We start from the raw sequence: 13,264 nt of genomic DNA on the forward strand, positions 1-13,264 counted from the left end.
AAGAGCTAGTGACTTAGACGCATCAGCGACTTTAAAAAAAAAACACCTGCCTGTCGCCGGGGAAACATTGGGTGGGGAGGGAGGAGCCAGCTTTTGCCAACCCGCTGAGGTCTGCCTAGACCAAGCTCGGTACTGCGGTGCCTCAAAGCTTGCTGAGTCGAAAGCCGAAGGCCGGATGGCGTAAATGGCATTTTCCTTTCTTTTTTAGGTAAAGTTTGGAATCTTCAGTTTTTTTCCGTGAGGAGATGGCCAACACTAACGGTGGAGCTGGGTCGGTCCCTAGGACTGGACTAAAAAATACCATTCGTTTTGCTTGGAAGGAGGATGAGGGCCGGATGCTGTTATATAAATAATCTAATATCAAGCATTACTAGCAGACCAAAGCTCTGGTTAAACCAGATGCCCTCAGATAACTCTGGGCCCAGTGTCCTCAGTCAAGTTTAGATGATGATTATCCGATTATTATGGATCGAAGGACACACAGCTGCCATCACACAAATATACTCCCCTGTAAACTACAAAGAACATCCTGCAACACTAACGAGCTTAGAGTGCCAAACTATCTCACTGACATTGACCCTTGCATGCACTCCTGCAAAGAAAGGAAACACCTGAGCCTAAAGCAGACATTACCAGTCCCTAAATCCACGCTTCCTTGACACACATACATTTCATGAGCACTGTACACTCACACTCTACCCCCCCCCCCCCCCTACTGGTCGGGTGCCAAGAGCAAAGGACTTTGCTGTGCACCAATGGGGCTCCTGCAGGCCCGCCTCCAACTCTTCAGGACCAGTCAGAAGACCAACACGACGAGACTCCACCTACATTATTCTGTGTATACATTCTGCTGTAAACTCTGGCTAAGCACCCCTTTTCTGGGCTGACTCCTTCTGAGCCAAAGGAATAGGGTCCGTGCACGTTAAACTGCAGGACAAGATATCTTTTGACTCAATAAACTGCCTTTTTACTATACTTGATTACACTCTGTCCAGCGTCCATGTATTGTTCTCACTCTCCTGTTTTACAACACCAACAAATTGGTAGCAGAGGATGGTTATTCTTCCTGAATTAGATCCACGATAGGTCGGTGTGAGAGGCGAGACAAATCATACGGTTCGAATCAGACGGAAGGATTGACCTGTAGTCTAGGAGACTTTCAACCGTCGACTTGCCTCAGGAAACTGATCAGAGATCTCAACCAAAAGGTAAGCAGAGCCTGTTAAATCAAAATCTGCATATTGTATCTTAGTCTACAACCAAATTTTGATCAGTAGTACTGAGGGTGGGTATGAATCGTTGCTAAAATTGATACTAAACTGTTGAAGGCATAGGTCAAAAGATATCTTGTGCATAATATAACTTTTTATGATTTTGTTAATGTGAATAATTGATCAACTGAAATCTGCATAGAAAACCGTCCTATTTATTTTTTTAATAGGTTGTGTATGAAGTGAAGTTGTGTAGTAGACTGAAATCTGCATAGAAAACCGTCCTATTTTTTTTTAATAGGTTGTGTATGAAGTGAAGTCAGGTAGAATTAATATAACCAGATTTGACGTTCCGCGATTCCGTGACTGGGGATGCATTTGTGCCCAATTCAGAGAAAACATTTGTTGGGGAATAATTGCCATATTGTGAATACATAAACGGTGTAAAATTGACGGCCGCTGAGCCCAAATACTGCCCATACCAGCCGTCGTGCTGAATGCTGACTGGCTGCCATCTTACTTTTTCTGCTGTGGGTATTCACCAGATGCTAATATTATTCTGATAATTGTTACACACCTGCCTAAATTCACTAATATATTGTTCCAAAAGGAAATTACTGAATTAATTCTAGAAAGTACTTAAATAAGCCGCAGAGCTGAGCACGGACTTTTGAAAGAGCCGCAGAGCTGAGCACTGCCTTTGATTGACAAGCCGCCGAGCTATACACTGATTTTTAGTTTTTAATTTCTATCGATATTTCCTAAAGAGATATAATTATTCTGACAATTGCTATAGAACCGCTTGAATTTGCTAATATATTGTTCCAAAAGGTGATTGCTGAATTATTTTTAGAAAGTATTTAAATAATTCACTGAACAAATCCGAATAAAAAATACCGGTTCCCAAAGTGATACAATTATTCTGGCAATTGTTATAGAAGCGCCTGAATTCACTAATATATTGTTCCAAAAGGTGATTGCTGAATTATTTTTAGAAAGTATTTAAATAATTCACTGAACAAATCCGAATTAAAAATACCGGTTCCCAAAGTGATAAAATTATTCTGACAATTGTTATAGAAGCGCCTGAATTCACTAATATATTGTTCCAAAAGGTAATCGCCGAATCATTTCTAGAAAATCCCTAAATAAATCGCTGAACAAATTCAAATAAACTACCGGAGAAACACACACGTGGCTGGCACCACATACTGGGAAACCTTTGTATGCGAGGGTGGGGTGCAAGAGATAAGTCTGTGCCGACAACCGCGAATACATCCCTGGTTTCGACCAAGGACGGGCTAAGTATACAAAGATAGAAATGAACACATATACACTGAGGACTGACTGAAACCTAGAGGACACATTACAGACATTACCAGATGAGCTAGAATAAGGACTAGGAGCCAAATAAGACCTTTTTCAGATAACCACTGCCTTAGTTATATGCTGCCTAACCGCGTTAATAATTACCTTAGCAGTTCACGTAATTATTTTGTGATAACATGTCTGGCCCAAATACACCCAAACTCAAGTTCAATGAATACTTAGAACAGTGCATGACTGATAGAGCGGGAGGAAAGGAACAGTGAGTGTACTGGCTAAAATGCCTACCCACAGGGCCTGCCACCCCTCACATCCAGTTTAAGTTCAACCAACTGAAAGCTCAAATCTACACTCTGCACCCATATAAGACTCCCCAAGCTGAGACACTGATGACTGCCCCTACACTGAAGACTGGGACGAAGACATGATGCACCTGACCCCACCTATCAGGTGTTGTACCATTGTGTGTGGCCCAGAGGGGGTGGCAGCACCGGTCATCCTACAACCAAGGAACCTCCATGCACCCCTGACCTGGACGGATGAAGCATCAACAGCTTTTGCACTCCTGAAAACAGATCTATCAACGGCAGCAGCGGTGATTGCACCTGACTACAACAACAAGTGAACACAGAGAAAAATATGGCAGATGCACTCAACGCAGAAGAAGGACTGACCCACTCTTGTGCGAAAGAGCGGTACAAGAACTAAAACTGAGACCAGACCTGAAGAATTAACCACTGACCAATCCCGACCAATGGCTGTACACTGATGGCTGCTGCTACAAAGGAGAAGGAAACATAGCAGCCTATGCGATGGTGCAGCAACTCCCAGACGGTTCACATGTCACCCTTGAATCAGCCATCATCCCTCAACCAGCATCTGCCCAATTAGCTGAAATCATCGGATTGACGCAGGCCCTCATCAGAGGAAAAGGAAAGACTGAATATCTATACAGACTCAGCCTATGCCCATGGAGCAGTCCACACTGATGGACCCAGAACTTTTACGAGAAGCACATGGCCCCACACACGAAGGCAAACTAAAAACCCTTCAAAAGGTCTCGCACATCTGGTGGCACCCTCACATGAAAAATATGACTGACTTATTTTATGACGATGACTTATATTATGACGAATGTAATGTTTTTGACAGCCACAACCCGAAGAAGCCATATCAAACATACCTAATGCATATTTTCAGGACAGTAGCATAGAACGCTATCGCTTAGTTATGGTAGATAGGTGTCCAAATGGTTAGATGCAATCAATACCAACAGCAAAAGAGAATGCTAGGTCAGTCATTAAGTGGCTACAAACCAAACTAATACCCAGGTATGGCATCCCAAGACAAATCAAATTTGACAAATGGCTCACATTTCAGTAACAAACCCCTGAGACAGGTGGAAGAAAGATTTGGCATAACCCACAGATTTGGATCTGTGTACAGGCCCCAATCCCAAAATCTGGTGGAACGTCAAACAAAAAGCAAAAGCTAAGATAGCTAAAGTATGTGCCTCATGGGATAATGACTGGTAGAGTCATGCATGGTCCACCAAGGGAGGGAGGTCATATGCCGACCTTGATGTACAACAAATTGTAATGTCTGATTATGTGAAAAAACTGACGGTTCTCTCTGCAGCACTCTCTACCCAGGTTCACAAGGTCCAGGAGGGGGAGCTGCCGGGGGACACGCCACCACTGAAGGTAAAGGTTGGTGACTGGGTGAGGGTTAAAGTCCACAAGAGAAAGTGGCTGGAACCCAGGTGGACTGGACTGTACGAAGTGAAGGAGGTTACTTCACACTCAGTCCAGGTCAAAGGTAAATCAGGCGCACCTTGGCACCACCTTACACATTGCACCCCAGCCCCAATTCCTTCCAGAACACTGACTGAAGTCTGAGCTGATTTGAGCAGCCTAATTCGATACCAAATTAAGACACTCCTGACTCAGGTGATGGAGTATCAAACTCCATCTCCCCTGACAAAGGAACCTCGCCCAGTTAGAGGGATATTTCTCTCTCCCTAGGCAAGGCTAGGAATATCTGGGCCTTTGTTTGTGATATTCCTACTGATATTTGAGGTGTCCCTGGGCACTTTCACATGGTTAATAGAACAACTATCACACCCTACCACATCACGTACACTTACCCAGTCCCCTATCCCTGACACCGTCCCTAACATCACTCACTCCAATCACTCCCGTCCCAAACGCAGAATTACACCTACAGACCAACAATGCACTCCATACAAGGTTAGAAGCACCACCTTATTGCCTAGTTTCGCTGCATAATAGAGGGGGCTTCTTGTTTTCGTTATATCCTCCTTCTCGTTTCAGCTATAGTTTTCACGTCTTAAAAGACGTGAAGAGGGGGACTCAAAAATGTGGTTCCTACCAAATTGTTTGGTTGCTTCATATTTTAGTTCTATTGTTCACATCTTATAGATGTGAAGAGGGGGATTTGTCATATATACATATATTCATACACATAGCTCATATATTATACAGCGCCAAATTAATCTGCCTGACTCAAGTCATTGCACGCACCCCTGTCCGAACAGGAAGCACCCTACCCCCAGCCGTAACTGCCAGTTTCAGTTCCTCTTATCTCACGACCCCAGGACACACATAGACATTCCATCGCACGATCACACACCCAGCTATAAAACTGCCCCTCTCTGTTGTCCTGCCTCACGATCTCCTGACACACAAACATCTTCTTGCATAAACACACACATCTCACCCCCCTCTACTGGTCGGGTGCTCAGAGCAGAATACTCTGCTGTGCACCATTGGGGCTCCTGCTCTGGCTGGTGCAGGCCCGCCTCCAACTCTTCGGGACCAGTCAGAAGACCACCACGACAAGACTCCACCTACATTATTCTATGTATAAAAACTGTTGTAACCTTTGTTTAGGTCCCTTTTTTCACCTAACTCCCTACTGAGTTATGCGAATAGGTCCGTGCACGGTAAAACGGCAGGACAAGATATATTTGACCTTAATAAACTGCCTTTTGTTACAACTGAAATCCACTCTGTCCAGCGTCCGTGATTTGGTCTCAACTCTCCTGTAATTCAATCATCAACAGATTGCATCGTCTGATGACCTATTTGGGCGGTAAGCAAATTGGAGTGGGTCTAGGGTGTCAGGTAGGGTGGAGGTGATATGGTCCTTGACTAGTCTCTCAAAGCACTTCATGGTGACGGAAGTGAGTGCTACGGGGCGGTAGTCGTTTAGCTCAGTTACCTTAGCTTTCTTGGGAACAGGAACAATGTTGGCCCTCTTGAAGCATGTGGGAACAACAGACTGGGATAGGGATTGATTGAATATGTCCGTAAACACACCAGCCAGCTGGTCTGCGCATGCTCTGAGGGCGCGGCTGGGGATGCCGTCTGGGCCTGCAGCCTTGCGTGGGTTGACACGTTTAAATGTTTTTGAAAAGGCTGATGCTGATCCAGACTATGATGTTGTGAACTATTTGAAAATCCATGCAGAGCTAGGGTTTTCTGAAGAAAAAAAGTAATGTTTAGGTGCTATTGTTATGAGTAAAGCACAGTACGCCTTGGAGGGAAAGAAATGTACTTCCTTTTTTCTGGGGCTTGAAAAACGAAAGCAATTTAAGAGTTATATTGTAGAATTGGAAAATGAAAAAGGTGTAAAGGTAAATGATTTTGTTGACATCGTAGATTCAGTTGAATCCTTTTACAGAAATCTTTATAAAAAGAGTGATGTGGATAAAGTGTGTGTTGAAAATCAGTGCCAAAGTATCTCAGGCAGATAGAATGATGTGTGATGAAGAGATTTCAATTATGGAAATCAAGGAAGCAATTGAGAACACTCAAGGAAATAAAAGTCCAGGTTTGGATGGTTTAACAAATGAATTCTATGAAGCTTTTGTGGATATTTTGTCACCCATTTTATTGAAGGTTTTTCAGTATATGGAAGACAATAAGGAAATCCCTGAGTCTATGTCAATTGGAATGTTAACCATCTTATTTAAAAATAGAGGCAGTAGGTTAAAGTTAGAAAATTATAGGCCTATTAGTCTTCTAAATTCAGATTATAAAATACTGACTAAAGTTTTAGCTAATAGGATGAAAAAGGTGATTGGAAGTATTATTACATCAACACAAGCCTACGGAATACCTGGAAGAGATGTTGCTGATGTAATTTGTACAATTAGAGATGTTGTTAATCAAATGAAAAATGAAGGTGGTATAGTTTTAAGTTCAGATTTTAAGAAAGCTTTTGATAAAGTGGGACATAGTTTTCTGCTACAGACTTTGGAGAGGTTTGGTTTTGGACCAAAATTTGTATCTTGGATTAACTTGTTGTATAGCGGAGCAAAAAGTTGTGTTAAATGTAACGGAGTGTTAACAGATACTTTCCCTATAGAGAGGTCAGTAAGGCAGGGTTGTCCTTTATCAGCTCTATTGTACAGTGTTTCTACGGAACCTTTAGCTGTTTTAATACTTGGAGACAAAGAGGTGAGGGGTGTTGGAATCCCAGGTGGTGGTGTCAGTGTTATACATCAGTACGCTGATGACACTACTTGTACTGTGAAGGATGTAGGTAGCATTGAAAGCATTATGAAAATCATAGATATCTATTGTAAGCCATCGGGGGCTGAAGTTAATATAGAGAAGACGGAAATTATATTTTTGGGGGATATCAATGCAAATAAGTGTGAGATTCCATTTAAGGTAGCTAAGGATTTTATGAAGGTGCTGGGAGTAAATATTGGTGTAGAGGAGAAAGAGGCAAGGGATATAACTTGGATGGGGATCCTCAATAAAATCAAGCTAACTTTGAATTTCTGGAAAAATAGAAAATTAAAGTTAAACGGTCAAGTAATTGTAGTAAATGTTTTGGGAGTTCTAGACATGCCAGAGTGGGCTCTAAATGAATTGAATAATGTGGTGTCTAATTTTATATGGGATGGTAAAGGTGTTAGAATTGCGCAGAAAACATTGATAGCAGACTATGATGGAGGTTTAAAACTTGTAGATTTTGATGTTAAAAGAAAAGCTAAGAGGATAAAAACAGTAAAGAAATATTTGTATGACAGCTTAGATTATGCTGGAAACATTTTTTCAAAGACTATTTTGATGAGAGTGGTGGATGTGAAGATAATGGTTTGTTGATGGGTCTTGAAAGAAAAATGTGTGAAAAGGTACCAGATTTTGTATAAAGAAGTGCTAAATGCATGGGCAGAGTTGTTGCCTAATGTGTATTATGAGTGTGGGCATATTGACCTAATTATGAATCATCCTGTTTTTCTGAATGAGAAAATTAAGTACAAAGAAGGGGTGTTATATAGTGAAGTATTCACGAGTGCAGGTCTTAGACAGATAAAAGATTACACATATGAGGTAATTCCAGGTTTTCTTCCTGAAGAAGCTATTTTTGACACCATCCATGAATGGGATGTAGAGGTGGGTAGGGGAACAGTGAAGAATATGTACGAGAAGATAAAATAAAGTATACCAAGCACATGGGTGGAGTTAATAAATAGTGAAGTTGTTAGGGAATATTTATTTGTCTTTCCTAATTTGTTTATTGGTAACAGTAAGGAGAAGGCTAATTTATCTAGTATCCCGGTGAAAAGATTCTATAAAATAATGGTAGAGAAAAATGTGAAAAGGCCAGCTGTGGAGAAAGTTTGGAAAGGAATTTTTCCAACTTTGGACGTAAAAAAGATATGGAAAACTTTAAATGTAAAATATAATAGTATGGAATGTGAAAGTAACGATTTTAAAATAAGGCATAATCGTATATATACAAAGGTGGTTTTACATCAAATCAATAGGGAAATAAAAAGAGAATGTGACTTACTGGAAAATTTACTGCATTTGTTTGTGGAATGTGAGGAGTTAAAATATTTATTTTGTAAGGTAAAGGGAATGATACATAGAAACTGGAGGGGTGATATTTTGAAAAAATATGTGTGGAATGAATTGGTGTTATTTGGCGTGGCTGGTAAATGAGGGTGTTAATGTTGTTTTGTTGAATGTTGCTTTGAGTTTTGTTAGGTATGCTATTTTTTGTAGGAGGAATTATGTTTTTTTTGAGGGGAAGAGGGTAAGGGTGTAGGATATTTTTGAGTTTTGTTAGGTATGCTATTTTTTGTAGGAGGAATTATGTTTTTTTTGAGGGGAAGAGGGTAAGGGTGTAGGATATTTATGTAGTATTGTTTAAGAAGCATATAGATATGTTTCATTGTTATGCAAGGGAATGTTTTGATGAAGCTTTTGTGGAGGGGAGTGGATTGATTTGAAGGGTGGATGGTGGAAGAATTAGTTACAATTTTTGAAAGTATTGGTATGTTAATTTCCTTTTGGCTTTATAGTTGTTCGGGAGTTGATTTCAACATGCCTGTTTTGTGAGATTTGAATTTATGTTTTTATTAGTTTTTGTTGTATTTTATTTATTTGAGTTATTTGATTTGATAGGGGGTGAATTGTTCACCTGCCTATGTTAGTCTCGGTTTTTGTGTATTGTACATTTTATGAAATATTGTAATTGAAACTTTTTTATAATATAATGTATATATATTTTTTTAAAGTACGCCTGATCTCGTCTGATCTCGTCTGATCTTGGGAACTACGCAGGGTCGGGCCTGGTTAGTACTTGAATGGGAGACCGCCTGGGAATACCAGGTGCTGTAAGCTTTTTGTCCACGAGGGGGTGCTCTTGCATCATTTCATCAGCATCACTGCCTTGTGGAATTTAACCTCTAGTGACACCCCATCCTGGGTCCGGGAGCGTAATCATCGACTGACACTAATTAGCGTAACGCAACTGACATAAATATTACTAGAAAATATTCCTATTCATGAAAATCACAAGTGAAATATATTGAGACACAGCTTAGCCTTTTGTTAATCACCCTGTCATCTCAGATTTTCAAAATATGCTTTACAGCCAAAGCAAGACAAGCATTTGTGTAAGTTTATAGCCTAGCATAGCATTATGTCCAGCTAGCAGCAGGTAAGTTGGTCACGAAAATCAGAAAAGCATTCAAATTAAATAGTTTACCTTTGATGAGCTTCGGATGTTTTCACTCACGAGACTCCCAGTTAGATAGCCAATGTTCCTTTTTTCCCGAAATATTATTTTTGTAGGCGAAATAGCTCCGTTTGTTTTTCACGTTGGGCTGAGAAATCGACCGGAAATAGCGGTCACGACAACGTAGAAAAATATTCCAAATTAGCTCCATAATAATCGACAGAAACATGGCAAATGTTGTTTATAATCAATCCTCAAGGTGTTTTTCAAACATCTATTCGATAATATATCCACCGGGACAATTGGTTTTTCAGTAGGACCGATTGGAAAAATGGCTACCTCTGTATTTTACGCGAGAATCACTCTGAGAGCCATCAGGTGACCGCTTACGGGTATTCTTCAACATAAAGGCGTAAAACTACGTCACAATGCTGTAGACACCTTGGGGAATACGTAGAAAAAGTAATCTGGTTGATAGCCCATTCACTGCTCAATAGGGACCCATTGGAACACAGAGCTTTCAAAACATGAGGCACTTCCGGATTGGATTTTTCTCAGGCTTTCGCCTGCAATATCAGTTCTGTTATACTCACAGACAATATTTTTATAGTTTTGGAAACTTTAGAGTGTTTTCTATCCTAAGCTGTCAATTTTATGCATATTCTAGCATCTTGTCCTGACAAAATATCCTGTTTACTTTGGGAACTTTATTTTTCCAAAAATGAAAATACTGCCCCCTAGTCACGAGGTTAAACTCTTTGTTAGTTTTTTCCCACAAGGCCCTCACTTTGAAATAAGTAAGCAAGGTTAGTTTGTATTTCATCCAACGATCTGTGCTACAAAGTGATGGCTACAGTATACGCAATTTCTTCCACTTTTTGAGTGACAAAAAGATACTTATCTAAATGGTGAAAATGCAACATCTGTTAATCAGACTCACTTTGATTTTATATAGTGCACCAAGAAATAATTTCTCCCTTACGACCATACTGGCCTGAGTACGCACCTGTTGTTGGGTAATTGACACAGGTGTGAGTGATTGAGCTGAGGTTGAGTGTTTGCTCTAGAGAGTTTGTGTTTGAGTTTTGAGCTTTTTGAAGTACAATCTCTTTTTTTGTGAATTGATTAAGTTTGAGTTATAGTTTGGGGTTGTTCCCCGGCAGCATATTGCTGTTTGGGGGACTTTCCTCCTGTCGTTTTTTTGGATGTAAACAATGGCTTTGACCCATGCTGGCAAAAAGATGACTAACAAAGGAAACATGGACAAGACAGAGGCAAAAGTATGAAAATAATTTAACAGTGGCTGTGGAAATTATGGGAGAGGAGAAAATTACAATGATGGAGTCATTGAGAGGGATTAAAGAAGTTTGTGGACTGGTATGCGGATGTCGGGTTAAAGATGAAAAACGATATGAAGTGACGCTGTCAAGTGCGAGAGGGAAGGAAAAACTGATGGATGGATGGATTTAAAATCCGGAGCTGTCGAATCATGGCAAAGGACCTATCGCTTGATGAGATGGTTGTATCCTTCTTAAGCCTCCCAGTATACATTACAGACGAGGCCATCACAGAACGGCTAAGAGCATGGGGTGTGTCTGCTATATCACCGGTGAAAAGGGTCTACTGGCCGGGGACGGACGTTGCAGATGGGACGCGCTACTGCAAAGTAAAGTTCCCAGACACTGTGAGCTCGCTGCCATATTCGGCCAAATTTGAAACGATGGATGGGGCTGAGTATTTCAGAGTGATACACAATCGTCAGGTCAAGGTCTGTAGGCTGTGTATCCAGCCAGGGCACGTGCTACGTGAGTGCCCTGATTTCACATGTCATAATTGTGGTGAGCAGGGGCATTATGCACGAGAGTGCATTGGGAGAAGAGAGCGCGGTTGGGGGTGAAGTGGAGATCCCGACTGTGTCTGAAGTCCAGGGAGGCTCCTCTAGGGTGGTAGATCCTGCAAGGGATGACTCTTGCAAACGTAAAGGGTCTGAAGAAGAGCTGACGGAGGAAGAGATGGAGTACATACAATCTCTGCGGAGGGATAGTAAAAGGAACATGATAATCAAGAAGAAAAAGGTAAAAGATCAATCATGATGGACTGTATTCATCTCCTCCTTTATGTTCATAATGGTGAGAGTTGTATCTATCAATACCAATGGACTTCGTAGCAAAGAAAAGCTAGAGCTGGTGTTGGAAGCCTTCTCTGCGGACATATTATGTCTACAGGAGACTCATTGGACTGAGCCGTATATGGATAATGTAAGGCAGAGATGGAATGGACAAATGTACGTGAGTAATGGGACTGTTAGGGCATGTGGGGTAGCTATTTTGGTGAAACAATGTTGTGTCTAATTTAAGTTTATGTGCTGACACTGTGGGTCGAATGGTGGGAGTAAGTTTCACTTTTCAAGATGTAGAGTACTCCTTGTACAATGTGTATGCTCCTAATAATGAAATTGAAAGAAGGGTTATGTTTATGTCTATGGGGGGATTATGTGGGAAGAACTGTCTGCTTGTTGGGGATTTTAATGTATGGATGGATAGGCTTGATGCCTCATGTAGTGCACATTTTGGCTCTGACTCATCTTGGGGAGCGCTATTAAGGATAATGCGGGATGAGGATATGGTGGATATATGGAGGGAGAGGAATCCAGATAAGCGGGTGTTCTCTAGAAGACAAGGGGTGAGGGGTGAGCTCAAGCAGTCACGTATAGATTTGTGTCTCGCTCACAGAGAGGTTGCGCACTTGGTTGCGGGGGTAGAGTATTCACACACATTTTTTTAGTGACCATGATGCTCTGCTTTTCCGGCTGGGTGCATCAGGGGAGGGGAGGGGGGGTGGTTTGTGGTGTCTTAATGCCAGACTGCTGAAGGATGAGGGGTTTAAGGCAGCAGTGAAAGAGTGTGTGAATGACGTCGTGTCAGATCCTCTATTTGAGTCTGATGTGAGTGTGTGGTGGGAAGGATTAAAAGGGTAGTTCAAGCGGCTGGCAATATCTAGTGCAAGACAGGCAAATGTGTTGAGGAGGAGGGAGGAGGGGATTCTTAAATCCCGCCTGTTATTGGAGTTAGAAAAGGTAGAAAACTGTCCAGGCTATGATGTTAGAGTACCTGAGGGCGAGGGAGGAGTTGAGGGACGTAGAGAGGCACAGGTGTATGGGGGCAGTGGTGAGGAGTAGAGCACAGTATGTGGTGGAGGGGGAGAGGAATACTGCTTTTTTCCTGGGGTTAGAAAGGCGGAAGCAGGAAAGGAGTTTTCTAACTGAGCTGTTAAATGAGAGGGGGGAGAGGGTGACAGATCTGAAAGGTATTTTGAATACAGTGCATTCTTTTTATAAAGGCTTATCTACGTCAGGCGGGGTAGATGAAGTGTGTATGAGAAGAGTGCTAGACGCAGTGGAGGCTAGGGTGTCGACCTGAGGATGTAGAGATGTGTGATGCTGATTTTACATTGGCAGAGGTTAAAGCTGCTATCTTGGGCCTGAACTTGAATAAGAGCCCGGGTTCAGATGGTCTTACTGCAGAGTTTTACCGTGAGTTTAGTGACATACTGGCACCACTGATGCTGCGTGTGTATGTGTGTATTGAGGAGAAGAGGGTAGTCCCTGAATCTTTAGCTATGGGTGTGTTGACTGCTATACAAAGGGAAGGGGAGCAGACTGAAATTAGAGAACTACAGACCAATAATCCTTTTGAACTCAGACAATAAGGTGCTTGCTAAGA

This window comes from Oncorhynchus mykiss, chromosome 2, assembly GCF_057628025.1.
Source record: "Oncorhynchus mykiss isolate SJ-2025 chromosome 2, ASM5762802v1, whole genome shotgun sequence".
Classification (NCBI taxonomy): Eukaryota; Metazoa; Chordata; class Actinopteri; order Salmoniformes; family Salmonidae; genus Oncorhynchus; species Oncorhynchus mykiss.